This window comes from Chelonia mydas, chromosome 14 (genome assembly GCF_015237465.2).
Source record: "Chelonia mydas isolate rCheMyd1 chromosome 14, rCheMyd1.pri.v2, whole genome shotgun sequence".
NCBI lineage: Eukaryota > Metazoa > Chordata > Testudines > Cheloniidae > Chelonia > Chelonia mydas.
In genome coordinates this window covers 31941553-31961705 of record NC_051254.2, presented here as the reverse complement: position 1 = coordinate 31961705, position 20153 = coordinate 31941553, and the positions used below count along the sequence as shown (strand labels likewise).

Here is a 20153-nt window from a genome sequence, read left to right as displayed (position 1 = left end):
AAAGCAGCATATAGACAGACACAGACCCTTTGTTTCTCTCCCTCCTCCCAGCTTTTGAAAGTATCTTGTCTCCTCATTGGTCATTTTGGTCAGGTGCCAGCGAGGTTACCTTTAGCTTCTTAACCCTTTACAGGTGAGAGGATTTTTCCTCTGGCCAGGAGGGATTTTAAAGGGGTTTACCCTTCCCTTTATATTTATGACAAACCTCATTTCTTGAAGAGCTAGCTGAGCAGAGTATGAGGGGAGGCACATCACACAGCATTGCTAGGATTACTTTTTGTTTTAAACGTGATGCGTTATGAACATTTTCAATGTTATAATTCAGTTTTGAAGATTTATTCACAATATGCCATTCATGGCAGTGTGCCCTAAATTTACCTTGATTATTTGAAAATAGATACCCTAAATTATCTTTTGATGGATTCATTTGTGTTTTTATCCAGTCTGCTGGTATCTAGGTGGCATGGGCTGCTGAAGCTATGTGTTTTTCCTAGTTTTTAACAGAGGGAAATTTTAATCTAAAAATAGATAATTTTTCCCTAAAATTTCCTTCAGAAATATCTGCATTCCTTTCCCTATTTCTCACTGAATTATGTGTAATTACTGTGGTTTCTTATCCAATCTTATTGTGTTAGTACTTGGGAAAATATGTTGGCAAATAGCTTAATATACAACATGGTTTTTATTGTCTGACAAGACATACAAACGTGTTCTCGCTCACAATTTACAGCATGAAATGTCATGGAGAGATTGCAGGCAATGTTCATTTTTAAATGTCTAACTATCAATGGGTTCCCCCATCAGTTCCTGCAACCCCTGGCTGGCAGACCTCTTTGTGAACTAAGCAGCCTCCAGTCTGCCAGGGAACCTTCACCAAGTGTCTTTATTACTTTTTATGGTGCATCACACCATAGCAGCAGTTATGAGGAGCCCCCTTCCTGCTCCCTAATTCAGCCTTTTATCCTGCTGCTTTCTTCTCAACGTTGAGCTAGTGACCTCATCAGGCTCCCTACAGGTGCAGGTGATCCCCTCTGCCCTTCCGAACCCAAACTACTCAGTCCCTCCTCCTCTAACTGCACCTGGTGCCCTGGGTGTTCTCAGTGACCAGGGTGCTGGCTTCCAAAGGGCTCAGTTTGTAGCTGCTAACAGCCCCCTGTCACACGGCCATGAGTGTGTAGGTGACCATGTAGTGACAATAACACCAAGTGTAAACTGTTAGCTCATTACTCAATTCAGAACCCAGATCTGCCAGTATCTGCTCTGGACAGCCATGTTGATATATAATTTTACATGTCTTCTTCTCCACCTCATGTGCTGTCATAGTTCCAAGTGGAAAAATTCTTCTACCTATTTTGAAAAATCATCTGTGGCTGTCAGGACATACTAGTATTGCTTCCGTGGTACCGGATACAGTCTGATTAAATCTGCTTTCAGCAATTCTCAGGGTTTAACAACCTATGTGCAACAACACAGGCTAGAGTTATCATTTGGATTTTCCTATGACATTTTTATTATAATCCCATATATAGTAAGCAAAGTAAACATTATAATGTGGTTTCTATAATAGTTCATGTCTCCACACAGTCTAACTTTTGGTGTTTTTCAGAAGTAAATAAATACAGGCCAAACTTCCGCAACTGAAAACTTGCATAAATAGACTCACTGTGCCACCGCAATGGGCAATAGAAGTGGTTGCTGCACTATGTCATCCATTAGTTCACACGTGCACTTGTTATAGCTGATTAGAGGCTTTATTGTGCAGCAATAATAAATACAGATAATGATAAATAATTAGCTTGGCTAATGTTTAAAAACACTTCAGATGTTTAAAAACACTTCAGATGTATTTAACATGGGGAAAGATGCAAAGTGTTTGATTTAACAGGGAGCCATCCACTCAGGTCCACTTCATTGCAGGGGTTGTAAAGTTAAGTCCAATCCAAGAACATTTGCCTTGCATGATATCCTGTATGAACTCCTGCAAAGCATATGGCAGAGGCACCAAAGTGACCAGAACCTTCTGTAACTCCACGGGTTCTCTGCTGTCTTTCCAATGAAACCAGAGAACTCAAAGGTCTCCTTGGAGATCTAAGAGGGACCCAAACCAAGCAGGGGAAACACAAACTGCCTGATGGAACCAGCACATGATAATTGAAAGGGCCTCAAATGCCACAGCTCTGGACTGTTTCTTGTCCCTGAAGAAGTCAAACCTATTTTAATCTACAGTCTGTGCACTAAGAATTTAGGACTTACCCAGCAGAGCAGAAAGAGAACCCAAGTCTCCTGATTGTTAGTCCAGTGCCACAATTATTAGACCATTCTGACTGCCATGGAACATAGTTTCTTTACACCTTCCACTATATCTTTGGTGTCTCTGCTACTCTCACCAGATCCCTCCATGCCCCTGGGGCCCTAACCCCCCTTTCTACACCACTATCTCCTGTCTTCATGTCTCTGCATACTTATCATATGTGATAGTGTTCTTGGGCAAAGAGGCCGTCCCTGTGTGACGTTCCCCTCTGGTGTTATCTGAACCAGTGATCTGTTAGGCCACTCCAATCCTTGACTCTCGGAGCCAGCCTTACCCTGCACTGCTGTGAGAACCCCCACTCCTGGGCTGCTCACACACAGCCTTTGGCATGTAATCTGCTCCCAGCTACTTGCAAGCGAATGATACTAGCCAATATCTATGGTCCAAGACACAACCCTAGGAATCTCCATCTTGCAGTGTCCAATTATACCCGCTGGACACTACAAGCTTATATAAGTTTGTCAGTTTAACAAAGAAATTGATATGTACCAGGCTTGTTATCCCAAGGGCAGTCTCTGACACACTTCAAACCAAATGCAGTGCTTCAGGTAGAATAAACAAACAGATTTATTAACTATAAAGATAGATTTTAAGTGATTATAAGTCAAAGCATAACAAGTCAGAGTGGTTACCAAAAGAAAAGAAAATATAAGCACGCAGTCTAACCTCTCAACCCTATTAGACTGGGCAGCAACTAGAGTAAGCAATTTTTCTCACTCCACTGGATATTGCAGTCCCTAATATACAGGTTTGTTCCTTAAACCTGGGCCAATCTCCTGTGTTGGAGTTTTGTCTTCTTCTCAGTGTTTTGGTTGCTTGCAGTGAAGGTGGGGGCAGGAGAAGGGCCCAGTATGTGTACACTCTGTCTGTTTTACACTCTCAGTCCCTGTGCTTGTAGAACACAAGTCCAGGCATGTCTGTGGGGCATTCCTGAGTCTCTTCAAGCAATGTTGAGCAATTCCCCTGGTGGGGCCTCATGCAGGTGAGTCATTGCATTGTAGCTCCCTTGCTGGACAATGGCTGTTAATAGGCTATTTGACACCCCGCCCGGGCGTTGGTTACTTTCGTTGCTGTTGCCTCTGGGGAGCTAATATCTGGCTGATTCCCCAATTTACAGCAAGCTTTAGTGACCACCATACAGACACTCCCCAAGTTACAGAAGAACTGACTTACGCAAATCCGCACTTACAGAAAAAGTTCCATGAGCTAGAAATAGGAGGTTTGGGGGTTTTTTTGGTTTTTTTGGTTTTGTTTTGTTTTGTTTTTTTGCGTAATGGTCGGGTATACGTTTCCAACTTACGCAAAATTCGAATTATGCAAGGCGTTCTGGAACGGAAAGATTGTGTAAGTCGGGGAGCGTCTGTACAACACAATTCTCATAACTTCATATGCCCTCATAACTTCAAGGCATGCTTTATATGTGAGATCACGATTATATGAAAATGAAGAATATCAGGGTCAAAATACACTCCCCTAAGGTACAGAATGTCACACACTGCCATTGCTACATCCCTAGGCACGCAGGTGGCTGACTCCCTGCATGCATTGTATTCATTGCTGAAGGCTGCAGGATCATTCCATGGGAAGTGGAGAGGAGATGCACAGACAAATAACTGTTCTGAAGCTTCCCGGCAGCTGTCTCCCCACTCCCCAGCAGGAATGGGGGCTTCCTGCAGTCAGGGAAGGTTTCTGAGGTTCCCCAGCCCCTGCAACTCCTCTGCTCTGCATCGAGGAAAGACCAGGTCTCTTTCCAGCTGAAGTTCCCACCCGCCACATTTCACATCACCATTTCATCCAAGTCCTGGATCCCTAGGGCTTGAGCCCTCTTTGCCAAGCTATCGCATGACTCCCAGTCCTCTCCGTATTGTCTTCAGAAACCCAGTAGCACTTTCTCTTGTGCAACAGCCAGTCAGTGGGGCAGAGTCTGCACCAGGAGTCCCCGGGATGGGGAGACAGGAAGGGACTCACCATTTGATTTCTCCAGAAGAGTGTTGGGGCCTTTTTAAACTAAAGCTCATTAAATGTGAAATAACACGTTAATCATCACAACTGTCAATGCTGGGCTTTTGCTGCACATGCATTCGCACCTGTTTAACTAATAGTGTCTTTTTAAACCAATGTGATTAACCACCCCCCCTAGTGCACAGGGAGTTATACCTGTACAAAGGTGTTTATATCAGTATAGCTGTTCCCTTATGGGGAGGTGAATAAGCTCTACTGGTAGGAGTCACTTTTATACTGATCTAAATGCAGCTGCTCTATGGTTTGTAGAGCTAGAACTATTTAGGTAGGAAGTCACACCTCTGACCAAAAAAGTTATACTGGGACAAACACAGGCCTAAGAGGCGCTCACTTCGATTTAGCTTAAGTAGATTTCTCACTGGCTTAAGCTAAACCAAAATAGGCCACTCTGGATCAAGATAAGTGTGTCCGTATTGGATTTTACACTGGTTTAACTAAACTAGTGCAACTTGGAATCTAGGCAAGGCCTCAGGCCTTGTCTACATCAGACAGTTGCACCAGTTTCACTGATATTGTGTTTTAAACCAATTTAGATATACGAGAGCAAATCCCTGTGTGGATGCTCCTCTTATTTCATTTTAAAAGCAGTTTAATGCAGTCTAGATGAACCTGATTCCTAATTAACTTCAGATGAATTGAAATAAGCCTTGTTCAAACCAAAATAAGCCCTGGTCTACACTAGGACTTTAGGTCGAATTTAGCAGCGTTAAATCGATGTAAACCTGCACCCATCCACACGATGAAGCCCTTTTTTTTTTACTTAAAGGGCTCTTAAAATCTATTTCCTTACTCCACCCCTGACAAGTGGATTAGCGCTTAAATCGGCCTTGCCGGGTCGAATTTGGGGTACTGTGGACCCAATTTGACGGTATTGGCCTCCGGGAGCTATCCCAGAGTGCTCCATTGTGACTGCTCTGGACAGCACTCTCAACTCAGATGCACTGGCCAGGTAGACAGGAAAAGACCCGCGAACTTTTGAATCTCATTTCCTGTTTGGCCAGTGTGGAAAGCTGCAGGTGACCATGCAGAGCTCAGCAGCAGAGGTGACCATGCAGAGCTCAGCAGCAGAGGTGACCATGATGGAGTCCCAGAATCGCAAAAGAGCTCCAGCATGGACTGAACGGGAGGTACGGGATCTGATCGCTGTATGGGGAGAGGAATCCATGCTATCAGAACTCCGTTCCAGTTTTCGAAATGCCAAAACCTTTGTCAAAATCTCCCAGGGCATGAAGGACAGAGGCCATAACAGGAACCCGAAGCAGTGCTGCGTGAAACTTAAGGAGCTGAGGCAAGCCTACCAGAAAACCAGAGAGGCGAACGGCCGCTCCGGGTCAGAGCCCCAAACATGTCGCTTCTATGATGAGCTGCATCCCATTTTAGGGGGTTCAGCCACCACTACCCCAGCCATGTTGTTTGACTCCTTCAATGGAGATGGAGGCAACACGGAAGCAGGTTTTGGGGACGAAGAAAATGATGATGATGATGAGGTTGTAGATAGCTCACAGCAAGCAAGTGGAGAAACCTGTTTTCCCGACAGCCAGGAACTGTTTCTCACCCTGGACCTGGAGCCAGTACCCCCCGAACCCACCCAAGGCTGCCTCCTGGACCCGGCAGGCGGAGAAGGGACCTCTGGTGAGTGTACCTTTTAAAATACTATACATGGTTTAAAAGCAAGCATGTGAAAGGATTAATTTGCCCTGGCATTTGTGGCTCTCCTGGATGTACTCCCAAAGCCTTTGCAAAAGGTTTCTGGGGAGGACAGCCTTATTGCGTCCTCCATGGTAGGACACTTTACCACTCCAGGCCAGTAACACGTACTCGGGAATCATTGTACAACAAAGCATTGCAGTGTATGTTTGCTGGCGTTCAAACAACATCCGTTCTTTATCTCTCTGTGTTATCCCCAGGAGAGTGAGATATCATTTATGGTCACCTGGTTAAAATAGGGTGCCCGTTCCTGCTGGGCTGTTTGCCTGTGGCTAAACAGAAATGTTCCCCGCTGTTAGCCACGGGGAGGGGGGAGGGTTGAGGGGGTAGCCACACGGTGGGGGGGAGGCAAAATGCGACCTTGTAATGAAAGCACATGTGCTATATATGTAATGTTAACAGCAAGGTTTACCCTGAAAGAGTGTAGCCACTGTTTTATAAAATGTGTCTTTTTAAATACCGCTGTCCCTTTTTTTTTCTCCACCAGCTGCATGTGTTTCAGTGATCACAGGATCTTCTCCTTCCCAGAGGCTAGTGAAGATTAGAAAGAAAAAAAAAAACGCACTCGTGATGAAATGTTCTCTGAGCTCATGCTGTCCTCCCACACTGACAGAGCACAGACGAATGCGTGGAGGCAAATAATGTCAGAGTGCAGGAAAGCTGAAAATGACCGGGAGGAGAGGTGGCGGGCTGAAGAGAGTAAGTGGTGGGCTGAAGAGAGGGCTGAAGCTGAAAGGTGGCGGCAGCGTGATGAGAGGAAGCAGGATTCAATGCTGAGGCTGCTGGAGGACCAAACCAGTATGCTCCAGTGAATGGTTGAGCTGCAGCAAAGGCAGCTGGAGCACAGACTGCCGCTACAGCCCCTGTGTAACCAACCACCCTCCTCCCCAAGTTCCATAGCTTCCTCACCCAGACGCCCAAGAAAGCGGTGGGGGGGCCTCCGGCCAACCAGCCACTCCACCACAGAGGTTTGCCCAAAAAACAGAAGGCTGGCATTCAATAAATTTTAAAGTTGTAAACTTTTAAAGTGCTGTGTGGCATTTTCCTTTCCTCCGCCACCACCCCTCCTGGGCTACCTTGGTAGTCATCCCCCTATTTGTGTGATGAATGAATAAAGAATGCATGAATGTGAAGCAGCAATGACTTTATTGCCTCCGCAAGCGGTGATCGAAGGGAGGAGGGGAGGGTGGTTAGCTTACAGGGAAGTAGAGTGAACCAAGGGGTGGGGGCTTTCATCAAGGAGAAACAAACAGAACTTTCACACCGTAACCTGGCCAGTCATGAAACTGGTTTTCAAAGCTTCTCTGATGCGTACCGTGCCCTCCGGTGCTCTTCTAACCGCCCTGGTGTCCGGATGCGCGTAACCAGCAGCCAAGCGATTTGCCTCAACCTCGTATTAACCTTAACAGGTATAAGTTTTCTGGAGCATCACAGCAAAGGAGAGTTTTGAGGACAGACTTGAAGGTGAATAATGAGGTAGCTTTGCAGAGGTTTTGTGGGAGCTTCTCCCAAGCATGAGGGACAGCACGGGAGAAAGTACCAAGGACCTTGTTTGAAAATGTAACAAGTAGGCAAGACAAGCTGGCACCATGGGCTGATGGGAGGCAAGAGGTGACCTTTTGATACTGAGTGAGAGATAACACGTAGATCAGGATAGGCTGTGAAGAGCCTTGAAAGTGAAGACATGCAGCTTTTGTTTGAGTCAATGGAGAAAGCAGAGCCAATGGAGGGATGCAAAGAGAGGGGTGATATGGTCAGTGCTCTGATCTAGGCAAATGACCTTTGCAGAATGGCTATGAGTGGGGAAAGGTTTACATTTGTCAGTGTCAGAGGGGAGGACGTTGCAGTAATTGAGATCTGAGATGATGAGAGCCTGGAGAGGGGTTTTTAGCTGTGTGGGCAGATCGGAAAGGCCATATCTTAGAGATGTTATGTGGAAAGAATCTGCTAGGCCTGGACATGAGGGCCTAGTGACAGGTAGGATGGAGGTGTTGTCCACAGTGATCAGGAAAGTAGGTAGTGGGGAAAGGGTTGGGGGGAAGATTAGGAGCTCTATTTTAGCCATGTCGAGCTTAAGCTGGCGGCTAGATATTCACAAGGAGATGTCAGAAACAGGATGAGCTTTTAGTCTGGACAGCAGGAGAGAGGTCTGGAGCCCAGAGGTAAATCTGTGAGTCATCATCAGCATGGAGAAGGTAATTGAATTTGTGTTTGCAGGTGAGATAACCCAGAACTTCTCCCACTGGCATAGGTACTCCAACTCCCCTAGAGGCGGTATCTATGTTGATGGGAGAAGCCCTCCCCTGGACATAGCGCTGTCTCCAGCGGGGGTTAGGTTGCTGTAACTACGTCACTCAGGAGTTTGGATTTTTTGACCAATCTCTAGCTCACTGGGCCCTCAAGTTAGAGCAAAAAATAGAGAAAAACAAAGGGAAGGAGAGAGGCAGAGCAAATCAAATCAATAAAAATGAAGACAAAGAGTCCCACATAAGGTGCAGTTTTTTAACAATGTGGGTAATTAACCATTGGAACAACTGGCCCAGAGACATGGTGGATTCTCCATCACTTGGGATCTTTAAATCAAGATCGGATGTCACTTTCCAAAAGATTTGCTCTGCCTCTACCACAAATTATGGGCTTGATGCAGGAATTACTAGGTGAAATTCTCTGGTCCATGTGATGGAGGAAGTCAAACTAGATGATCTGGTCCTTTCTGGCCTTCACATCTATCAGTGTTTACTTATTCAGTGTTGATAAATACAAAGTAATGTACATTGGAAAACATAATCCCAACTATACATACAAAATGATGGGGTCTAGATGAGCTTTTATCACTCAAGAAAGAGATCTTGGAGTCATTGTGAATAGTTCTCTGAAAACATCCACTCAATGGGCAGCGGCAGTCAAAATAGTGAACAGAATGTTGGGAACCATTAGGAAAGGGATAGATAACAAGACATAAAATATGATATTGCCTCTATATAAATCCATGGTAAGTCACATCTCGTATACTGTGTGCAGATCTGGTGGCCCCCACCTCAGAAAAGATATACTGGAATTGGAAAAGGTACAGAGAGGGGCAACAAAATTATTAGGGGGCATGGAACTGCTTCCATGTGAGGAGACATTAAAAAGATTGGGACTTTTCCGCTTGGAAAAGAGACAACTAAGGGGGATGTGATAGAGTCTATAAAATCGTGATGGGTGCGGAGAAAGTAAATAAGGAAATGTCAGTTTCTCCTTCACATAACACAAGAACTAGGGGTCACCATATGAAATTAGTAGACAGCAGGTTTAAAACAAACAAAAGGAAGTGTTTCTTCACACAATACACAGTCAACTTGTGGAACTCCTTGCCAGGGGATGTTGTGAAGGCCAAGACTATAACGTGGTTCAAAAAAGAACTAGATAAATTGATGAAGGATAGGTCCATCAATGGCTATTAGCCAGGATGGGCAGGGATGGTGTCCCTAGTCTTGGTTTGCCACAAGCTGGGAATGAGTGACAGGGGATGGATCACTTGATGATTATCTGTTCTATTAATTCCCTCTGGGGCACCTGCATTGGCGTCAAAGGTCATGATACTGGGCTAGATGAACCAGTGGTCTGATCTAGTATGGCCGTTCTTATGTTCTTAGTGTTACGAATTATACCTGATAGGTCATGCACAGAACTGCTGCGGATTATACCTGCTAGGTCACGCACAGACCTTCTGCGAATTATACCTGTTAGGCCACGCACAGTTCGAATCTAGGCTGAGGCACACGAACAAAGTCCACAACTGCAGAGTTCCTAAAAAATACTAAGTTTATTACGCTTGAGCTAGCCAGGAGGGGACCCAAATGCAGATTATACAAAGGTTACATACCTTTCAGCAAAGCATGTTGCCCTCGTGCATCAGAAACCTTAGCCAATAAACAAACCCTTTTCTTATTTACCATTTATTCCTGCTAGGTGCATTCCTCGTGCTAAACTAGTATGTTAATTACACAGCATGGTCCTAAAGCAATGCATTAGTAACTTTTATTATAAAAATAGAAGGCTCCACATTAAAGGCCAAAAAGTAAAAAGTTAAAAACAAACAAAAAACAAATACTGGAAGTCAAGGCAAGCTAAAAACAAGAAAAAGGGTTTTCACAGGAATGCAGTATCTAAGGAACACTCCTCCTGGTTCACAATGTGCTTGCTTCTAGACAATGGTGGGCCCCCCCTCCAACCAAAATGGAGTCACATATGTTAACTTTTCCTTAACATTAGGTTCAGTGTACAGCAAATATTTTAGAAATGCATCTAATGACAGTTTAAAGACTTGATGACAAATGCTGCCATTTCCCTTAAGAAGCTGTCCCAATGGTTTACTACCCTCACTGTTAAAATGTCATCCAATTTGCAGTTAGGGTATAAGTCAGTAAATGAAACTGATCACTGAAACACTTACATTCCCACAGCCATGGCCTCTGCCCATTCTTTGAGGAAGCTACTGGAAGAAGTGGTCTGTCCCATCTGTCTGGGTTACTTCAAGGATCCAGTGAGCATAGACTGTGAACACAACTTCTGCCGAGTTTGTATCACAGAGCACTATGAACAAAGGAAAATGGAAACAGAGGGAGTTTTCTGTCCACAATGCAGGGAAAATATCAAGAAAGAGAATTTCCAGACCAACAGGCAGCTTGCCAGCATAGTGGAAAATATTCAGCAACTAGGGATAAAATCTGAAGACCTAAAAAAGCAGATAGTCTGCAGGCAGCACTAGGACAAAGACAAGCTGTTCTGTGAAAACGATGATGAGGTGATTTGTCTGGTTTGTGATAAAATCCAGGAGCACAGAACTCACACGCTGGTGCCCATCGAGAAGGCTGCACAGCAATACAAGGTAGGAAACATTATTTATTTCTAAATAGTCAGGAGAAATTAAGTCACTGCAGGGTAAGTTTATGTAACCCCTCTGCCAGGCCAAGTTGACAGCAGCAAGGGCTGGGTTCAGTACACAGGGGTTCCCTTTCAACAATACCATGCAAAACCGGCTGGAGCCTTCACCCATTGACCTGGGAAAATTACACACACACCGCTGGGCACCTCAAAGAGGCAATACTTCCCCTTTCACAAGCACAGAGTCTCGGTATAGCAAAAATCTTTAATAACATGAGGTAAACAACTCAGCATTAAATTGGGAAAACACCACAACTAGGGTTCATAAACACAAACCATGAACCAGAAGACCCACCCCCAAGCAGATTGGCCTGGGTCCTTTCCCTTTGGTTCTTGAGTCCAGCAACCCAAAAGTCACCCCTTCCTACAGTTTCTGTCCCTGGTCAGTGCAGCCCTGCAATAGGGTTCTGCTGCAATCTTTACTGTGAGCCACTTCCCTCTGCTAGCCACTCACCAATATGTCTTCAGCCCCCCCCCTTAACACAACTTTCAGTGATTTTAGCTTTTAATAACTGCAACTCTTTAGTGATTTCAACTGCTAGTAGGGGAGCTTCAGTACCAGCACACCACTAGCCTAGAGTAGATCTAATGTTCAGATCTAAGTATCACTGATTTCAGCTCTGCAGCATGTAACAAGACTCCTAATAGAGTCGAAATTAGCCCTGTCATTACACTTTAAAGAAGTTGTATGGGACCGGGACCGGGACCGGGACCGGGACCGGGACCGGGACCGGGACCGGGACCGGGACCGGGACCGGGACCGGGACCGGGACCGGGACCGGGACCGGGACCGGGACCGGGACCAACTCTCCCACCTCTCTCTCAATTCACAGGGAATTGGAACCCATGTCGCTTGCCTAGCAAGCGCTACTTAGGTGAGGGCGAGTCCCTCTGTCATAAAATGCCAAATACAGTTCTACTGTCCTTGAGTCACATAACCAGGATAACAACACTTTATTACTCCTGCCCCAATAACAGAGAGACTGGGGATCCCACAGCAGCCAAAGTGACCATTTGGGCAAGCAGTCCCATTATGCTAGGCAGGGTGGGTGTGCCCATGCAAACGAGATCAGCCCCTGAAGGCCTTTTCCACAGCTCACCACCAGATGTCAGGGTAGAGCCCATTCTGACTCAGCTTATATTTAATTTTAAAATTACATGGAGTTTAGCCATGACAGCTAGGAGTCTTCTAAATACACTGGGTGAAATCCTGGCCCTGTTGAAGTCAATGGAAAACTCCCAGACCTGGATCCTGGATCCACAAAGGTACACTGGAACCTAAGACCCAGTTTTAGGTGTCACCGCAATCAAGAACCTCTTTATTTACCCAAAGTGGAACAGCTTCAACAGGAGAGATGGAGGGAGCCCCACTTTAAACATTCCCAGTGGTTAGAGCAGGGGTGGGCAAACTACAGCTCATGGGCCACATCCAGCACATCAGACGTTTTAATCCAGCCCTGGAGCTCCTGCCGGGGAGTGGGGCCTGGGGCTTGCCCCGCTCTGGCGCTCCAGACAGGGAGCGGAGTCGAGGGCTTTCCCTGCTCCGTGCATGCTGTGGCTCTGCACGGCTCTTGGAAACCGCAGCATATCCCCCCTCCAGCTCCTACATGTAGGGGCAGCCAGGGAGCTGCGCACGCTGCCCCCGCCCCCAACACTTCCCTGCAGCTCCCATTGGCCAGGAACCACAGCCAATGGGAGATACAGGGGCGGCACCTACACGTGGGGAAGCGCGTAGAGCCACCTGGCCAGCACCACACGTCTGCGTAGGAGCCAGAGAGGGGACATGCCGCTGCTTCCAGGAGCTGCAGGGGCGGCACTTGCGGATGGGGCAGTGCGCAGAGCAGCCTGGCGATGCCTCCATGTAGGAGCCAAAGAGGGCACATTTCACTACTTCCAGGAACTGCTTGAGATAAACATCACCTGAAGCCTTCACCCCTGACCTTCTCCCATGCCCCAACCCCCTGCCCCAGCCCTGATCCCCCTCCCGCCCTCCGAACCCTTCGGTCTCAGACTGGAGCACCCTCCTGCACTCCAAACCCTTCATTCCCAGTCCCACCGCAGAGCCTGCACCCTCAGATGGACCCATCATCACACACACACACCAACCCCCTGCCCCAGCCCGGAGCCCCCTCTGCATCCTCATTTCTGGCCCCACCCCAGAGCCCACACCCCCAGCCGGAGCCCTCACTCCCTCCCACACCCCAATCCCCAGTGTTGTGAGCATTCATGGCCCACCATACAATTTCCATGACCAGATGTGTCTCCTTTCTCATCATCAGGCAGAGAGGGGGGAATTGAACCTGAGTCTCTTACATCCCAGCTGAGTGTGCCAACCACTAGACTAACAGTTATAAAGCAGGTGGCTTCTCCTCCTCCAGCTCTTTTGTGTGGAGTGAGGCAGGCTCATAGCTCATTCCCCCAAGAAACAGCCTGGGCGTCCAACCACCTGACTCCAGGAGATGGCTTCCTGGCTGGGGGTCACTGGCAGAGATAGATGCCTCCCTGCAGCCTGGAGTAAGGTGTCTATCTCCCTGAATGGGGGGATTTAGGGCATCTCTCATCAGCACTTCTCATTTGCTAGCTTAGGCAGCTCCCACCCCGGCATGCTGGGGTTTGTGGATCTCAGTCTAAGGTGCTGTCTCTCCCCATGCATTGTACAGGGAGCGTAGCCCCTAACTCAGGCTTTGTGGATCACCGTGTTGTTCCCAAGGTATTTGAGGATCTTAAAAGTTAGGCATTGCAATGCCGAGTGTCGCAATGTCAAAGTCCCTTTGTGGATCCTGGCCCCACTGATGTCAATCAGGCCAGGATTTCACCCACTGAACATATTAGAACGTCTCTGACTTGAAACTCTGCATGGCAGCCCTCCAGCCCTTGCAGGGCATCTATGAACGTTCTGACTATTGTTTTCACTCCCCCATGGTCTCTTGCTCTTACAAGAAATTAAAGCAACAGTAATGCTTTGTACTTGCACGCAGCATGCGGCTTCCCATCCCGGGCTCGCAGACCCCACACAGACAGTGGGTCCAGCCACAGAGCCCTGCCCTGTTCACCTTGCTTTGCACACGGGGACCCAAGGCACAGAGAGGTGACGGGCCCAGTTCTGTCCTCACTGACACCACTGGGAGTTTATCCATGGGGTTTAAGGGGAGCAGGCCCTGTGTGAGCTGCCCAAGATCCACATGAGGAGTTTGTTTGTCCAGGGTTGGTGCAGACAGCTGCCGGACTGGCTGAAGCAGTTTAAAAGCCAGTGTGATTCTCATGCTCCAGTGCTGTGGGCTGGAGCCCAAGGTCTGTCAGTGGGGTTCCCAGCGCTGGGGAAGGGGTCCCAGCCACACACCTTGACACAAACACAATCCCTCCATCCTAGGGGGTGGAGTTAACCCCTGGAACAAGCACCACATGTGCCAAGAGCACAACACTTTTCTCTAACCCAGACAGAGCAGGAGCAGATCCAGGTCAGGCTCTCTAGCAGGGGTTACACAGATTCCCTCACCCTGGCACAGCACACAGCTCTTCCCTCCCCACCCCCATGCCTGGCTAGACACGCAGGCTCCCACGCCAGTCCAATCCTCTAGCCCCTTGGGCCAGTCCAGCCTGTCTGTGGGCTCTGGTCTGGTGCTGGCCTGGGGTGTGTGTGTGTGTGTAACACACACACACATTCTGGGTGTGGTGTTGTGGCCCATCTAGTGGCAGCAAGACCACTTAGAGAGAGAGATAAAATGAGTCTGCTCTACAGCCTTGGTTAAGAGCCAGGTGGCTTTCAGCTCAGGCGGTAGAGGCTCATGCACTCAACTCCAAAGGTCCCAGGTTCGATCCCGCCCACTGACAACCAGTGTCTGTCGGTGTACATGTGCACAGGATGGAGTGTCAGTTTTGTGGTCTCAGCTCCAGGCTGAGCGCTTACAGGAGTCCCCTTTTGCAAGCAGCTGCCTCTCCTCCAAGCAGCTTCCTCTGGCCCCTCACCCAAGGCCTTTCCCTTTCCTTCTTTCTTTGATTTCCTTCTGAATTTCCCAGTCTGGTCCCCCGGCTCATTGGCTCAAACCCTCCCTGGGATCAGTGTATGAGTGGCACTCCCCCACCCCCTGCCAATCAGGACAAGCTGGGGGTGGGGGTGGTGTCCCACTGGGCACTGAACAGGTTCTTCCTTATATGACACCACTACTCCCTGAGCCCCTTCCACAAACCCTTCATTGCCCCGCAAGGCATGGCAGGTGAGCAGAAAATCACCACCCTGAATCTTGGATCTGGCTGTTTGGGGACCCAATACAACAGCTCTGCAGAGAGCCCGGGGTCACTCAAATCAGCTCCGTCTGTGGCAGGGCTGGGGACAGAACCCAGGTCCCTTCACTGCTGGCTTGCGCTTGGCCACAAACCCCCCCCTTCCACCCATGGGTGAGGAATCCCCAGGGCTCTGTCTCATTGCAGCAGAATTCTCCAGGCATCGTTTTCCCCACAGGTGAAACTCCACAATGACATTGAGCTTCTGAAGAAAGCGAGAGAGGAGATTTCAAAGCTGGAATCCAGAGAGCAAAATAAACCAAAAGAGTGGAAAGTAAGTGTCTGCGGTTTGGTTTAATCTCTCATTTCATTTAGGTGTTTTAAAGAATTTACAAGAGACTCTCGATAAAAATAGATAACACGAGCATAGCATTAAAACAAATAAACCCTGTTTATTATTATAATCAGACTTTAATTCCAGAAAATGTTTGGCCTGAGGAATATGGAGGGTAATGGAAGTGCAAAATTAGCAGATCTACATGGCACTTAACAATAATGCATTGATTTACCCTGACTCAAAATGCAAATGAGGCCCAGATAAATCCATATTTTATTTATCTGTATTTCTATTGCAGAAGCCCCTTCTGGATCAAGGCCAGTTGTTCTAGCAACGCCTAGGAAGGCACAGGGCCAGACTCTTCCCTGTCTCACCCCTTGTGTCAGCATTTACAGCGGGGCCAAATCTGTGTAAAATGCCACTGTTCTGATTTGGTCAATTTTACACTGACCCTGCTCACTGGGGTAGCCCTGCTCTCGCTCACACCAGCTTTACACTACTATAGCCCCATTAGCATGGATAGAATCATAGAATATCATAGAATCATAGAATATCAGGGTTGGAAGGGACCTCAGAAGGTCATCTAGTCCAACCCCCTGCTCAAAGCAGGACCAAGTCCCAGTTAAATCATCCCAGCCAGGGCTTTGTCAAGCCTGACCTTAAAAACCTCTAAGGAAGGAGATTCTACCACCTCCCTAGGTAACGCATTCCAGTGTTTCACCACCCTCTTAGTGAAAAAGTTTTTCCTAATATCCAATCTAAACCTCCTCCACTGCAACTTGAGACCATTACTCCTTGTCCTGTCCTCTTCTACCACTGAGAATAGTCTAGAACCATCCTCTCTGGAACCACCTCTCAGGTAGTTGAAAGTAGCTATCAAATCCCCCCTCATTCTTCTCTTCTGCAGACTAAACAATCCCAGCTCCCTCAGCCTCTCCTCATAAGTCATGTGTTCTAGACCCCTAATCATTTTTGTTGCCCTTCGCTGGACTCTCTCCAATTTATCCACATCCTTCTTGTAGTGTGGGGCCCAAAACTGGACACAGTACTCCAGATGAGGCCTCACCAATGTCGAATAGAGGGGAACGATCACGTCCCTCGATCTGCTCGCTATGCCCCTACTTATACATCCCAAAATGCCATTGGCCTTTTTGGCAACAAGGGCACACTGCTGACTCATATCCAGCTTGTCGTCCACTGTCACCCCTAGGTCCTTTTCCGCAGAACTGCTGCCTAGCCATTCGGTCCCTAGTCTGTAGCGGTGCATTGGATTCTTCCGTCCTAAGTGCAGGACCCTGCACTTATCCTTATTGAACCTCATCAGATTTCTTTTGGCCCAATCCTCCAATTTGTCTAGGTCCTTCTGTATCCTATCCCTCCCCTCCAGCGTATCTACCACTCCTCCCAGTTTAGTGTCATCTGCAAATTTGCTGAGAGTGCAATCCACACCATCCTCCAGATCATTTATGAAGATATTGAACAAAACCGGCCCCAGGACCGACCCCTGGGGCACTCCACTTGACACCGGCTGCCAACTAGACATGGAGCCATTGATCACTACCCGTTGAGCCCGACAATCTAGCCAACTTTCTACCCACCTTATAGTGCATTCATCCAGCCCATACTTCCTTAACTTGCTGACAAGAATACTGTGGGAGACCGTGTCAAAAGCTTTGCTAAAGTCAAGAAACAATACATCCACTGCTTTCCCTTCATCCACAGAACCAGTAATCTCATCATAAAAGGCAATTAGATTAGTCAGGCATGACCTTCCCTTGGTGAATCCATGCTGGCTGTTCCTGATTACTTTCCTTTCATGCAAGTGCTTCAGGATTGATTCTTTGAGGACCTGCTCCATGATTTTTCCAGGGACTGAGGTGAGGCTGACTGGCCTGTAGTTCCCAGGATCCTCCTTCTTCCCTTTTTTAAAGATTGGCACTACATTAGCCTTTTTCCAGTCATCTGGGACTTCCCCCGTTCGCCACGAGTTTTCAAAGATAATGGCCAATGGCTCTGCAATCACAGCCGCCAATTCCTTCAGCACTCTCGGATGCAACTCGTCCGGACCCATGGACTTGTGCATGTCCAGCTTTTCTAAATAGTCCCTAACCACCTCTATCTCCACAGAGGGCTGGCCATCTCTTCCCCATTTTGTGATGCCCAGTGCAGCAGTCTGGGAGCTGACCTTGTTAGTGAAGACAGAGGCAAAAAAAGCATTGAGTACATTAGCTTTTTCCACATCCTCTGTCACTAGGTTGCCTCCCTCATTCATTAAGGGGCCCACACTTTCCTTGGCTTTCTTCTTGTTGCCAACATACCTGAAGAAACCCTTCTTGTTACTCTTGACATCTCTTGCTAGCTGCAGCTCCAGGTGCGATTTGGCCCTCCTGATATCATTCCTACATGCTCGAGCAATATTTTTATACTCTTCCCTGGTCATATGTCCAACCTTCCACTTCTTGTAAGCTTCTTTTTTATGTTTAAGATCCGCTAGGATTTCATCGTTAAGCCAAGCTGGTCGCCTGCCATATTTACTATTCTTTCGACTCATCGGGATGGTTTGTCCCTGTAACCTCAACAGGGATTCCTTGAAATACAGCCAGCTCTCCTGGACTCCTTTCCCCTTTATGTTAGTCCCCCAGGGGATCCTACCCATCCGTTCCCTGAGGGAGTCGAAGTCTGCTTTCCTGAAGTCCAGGGTCCGTGTCCTGCTGCTCACCTTTCTTCCCTGCGTCAGGATCCTGAACTCAACCAACTCATGGTCACTGCCTCCCAGATTCCCATCCACTTTTGCTTCCCCCACTAATTCTACCCGGTTTGTGAGCAGCAGGTCAAGAAAAGCGCCCCCCCTAGTTGGCTCCTCTAGCACTTGCGCCAGGAAATTGTTAGGGTTACTCCTGATTTACACTGGGTCAATGAGAGGGGAATCGGCCCTAGTAAGTCTAGTGGAGTTATACACGTTTAGGGGCAGTGTTACTGCACCATACTTAAGGCTGAAACACCATTTCAGTTTAAAGCTGCCATTCAAAGTGCTCTAAAATCCACAGGCATGTTCAGATTGGTTTGAAAATTGCTGTTTGTTGAGGGACCAGAGCAGAATACATGGGGCAAATTTAGGGGCATTTGATCAAGGGATTCTGGAGACTGCATCCCCAACACCATATGATGATCTGTTTTTTAGATGCTAATTCTTTCCCATCTTTCCTTTTATGGACATTTTCCATTTCCTGATGAATATCTAGTGTAATGAAAGGATGAGTAGTGGGGGTTGCTTTTTCCCAAATATGAGTTTTGGGTTGGTTGTCTCAAGTGGGGGCAGAGTTAAGGATGTAATTGTTACTTGAAGGTGACTCTGGCCCAAATCCACAAAGGGACTTAGGTGTTACAACACCAAAGCTTAAGACACCTGGAAAATCACTGGTTTAGGGGCCTCAGCTCCCTGTACAATGAATGGGGGTAGGATGGTGCCTCTCTTATAACTTTTAGCCCAGTGGTTAGTGCATTCACGTGGGATGTGGGAGATTTTCCCCTTGGCCTGAGGGGCAGAAAAGATTGGAACAGGGGAATCTCACACTTCTCAGGAGAGTTGTGGGAAGAGTCGGGGGAAGGCAAGTCTCTTCTGTTGAAATTGTTCCACTGTGTGTAAATACTTATACAGTCATTGGGCCAGAGTGTAAAAGAGAATGGGTCTATAGCCCAGCAGTTGGGGTATCCACATAGGAAGTGGGAGATTTTCCCCTTGGCCTGAGGGGCAGAAAGGATTGGAACAGGGGAATCTCACACTTCTCAGGAGAGTTGTGGGAAGAGTCGGGGGAAGGCAAGTCTCTTCTGTTGAAATTGTTCCACTGTGTGTAAATACTTATACAATCATTGGGCCAGAGTGTAAAAGAGAATGGGTCTATAGCCCAGCGGTTGGGGTATCCACCTAGGAAGTGGGAGACGCAGAATCCGGTCCCCCTGCTTTACTGACTATTTAATTCTTTACTCAGAAGTTATGGGCTTGATGCAGGAACCCCTTGGTGTAATGTTCTGTCCTGTGCCAGGCAGGGGGTCAGACTAGATGACCACAATGGTCCCTTCTGGCCTTAAAATATGAATCTCTGAACGTTCATTCAAATCTAATGTACTTCGCCCAAAATGGCCTCATACACTTGATAATTCTGCTGATATTTATGGGTTTGTTTGTTCATTTTTATTCACTAAAGGAAAGAGTAAAGTGCCAGAAACAGCGAATCTTGTCTGAATTTGGGAAACTACAACTGCTTCTGAATGAGGAAAAGAAACTCTCTCTCCAGAGACTGGCCGAGGAAGAGAGGGAGACTTCATTCATTACTCAATGAAGAGGGAAAAACAATAACAGAAAATGTGGAAATGGCAGAGGTGCTTAATGACTTCTTTGTTTCGGTTTTCACCAAGAAGGTTGGTGGCAATTGGACGTCTAACATAGTGAATGCCAGTGAAAATGAGCTAGGATCAGAAGCTAAAATAGGGAAAGAACAAGTTAAAAATTAATTAGACAAGTTAGATATCTTCAAGTTACGAGGGCCTGATGAAATGCATCCTAGAATACTCAAGGAGCTTACTGAGTAGATATCTGAGCCATTAGCTATTATCTTTGAGAAGTCA

General features: G+C 47.2%; 1 protein-coding gene and 1 long non-coding RNA gene across 3 annotated transcripts in view; one reads left to right on the top strand and one right to left on the bottom strand.

Moving 5' to 3' along the window:
• The window catches only part of LOC102945825 (zinc finger protein 436), a 1196575-nt gene that overhangs the window by 881795 nt on the left and 294627 nt on the right, over positions 1–20153 (bottom strand). The window lies entirely within an intron of this gene.
• Positions 10394–19835, top strand: LOC122463003. The gene is made up of 3 exons (XR_006285926.1): positions 10394–10913; positions 15429–15524; positions 19733–19835. It is a non-coding gene; the product is annotated as an uncharacterized LOC122463003 (long non-coding RNA).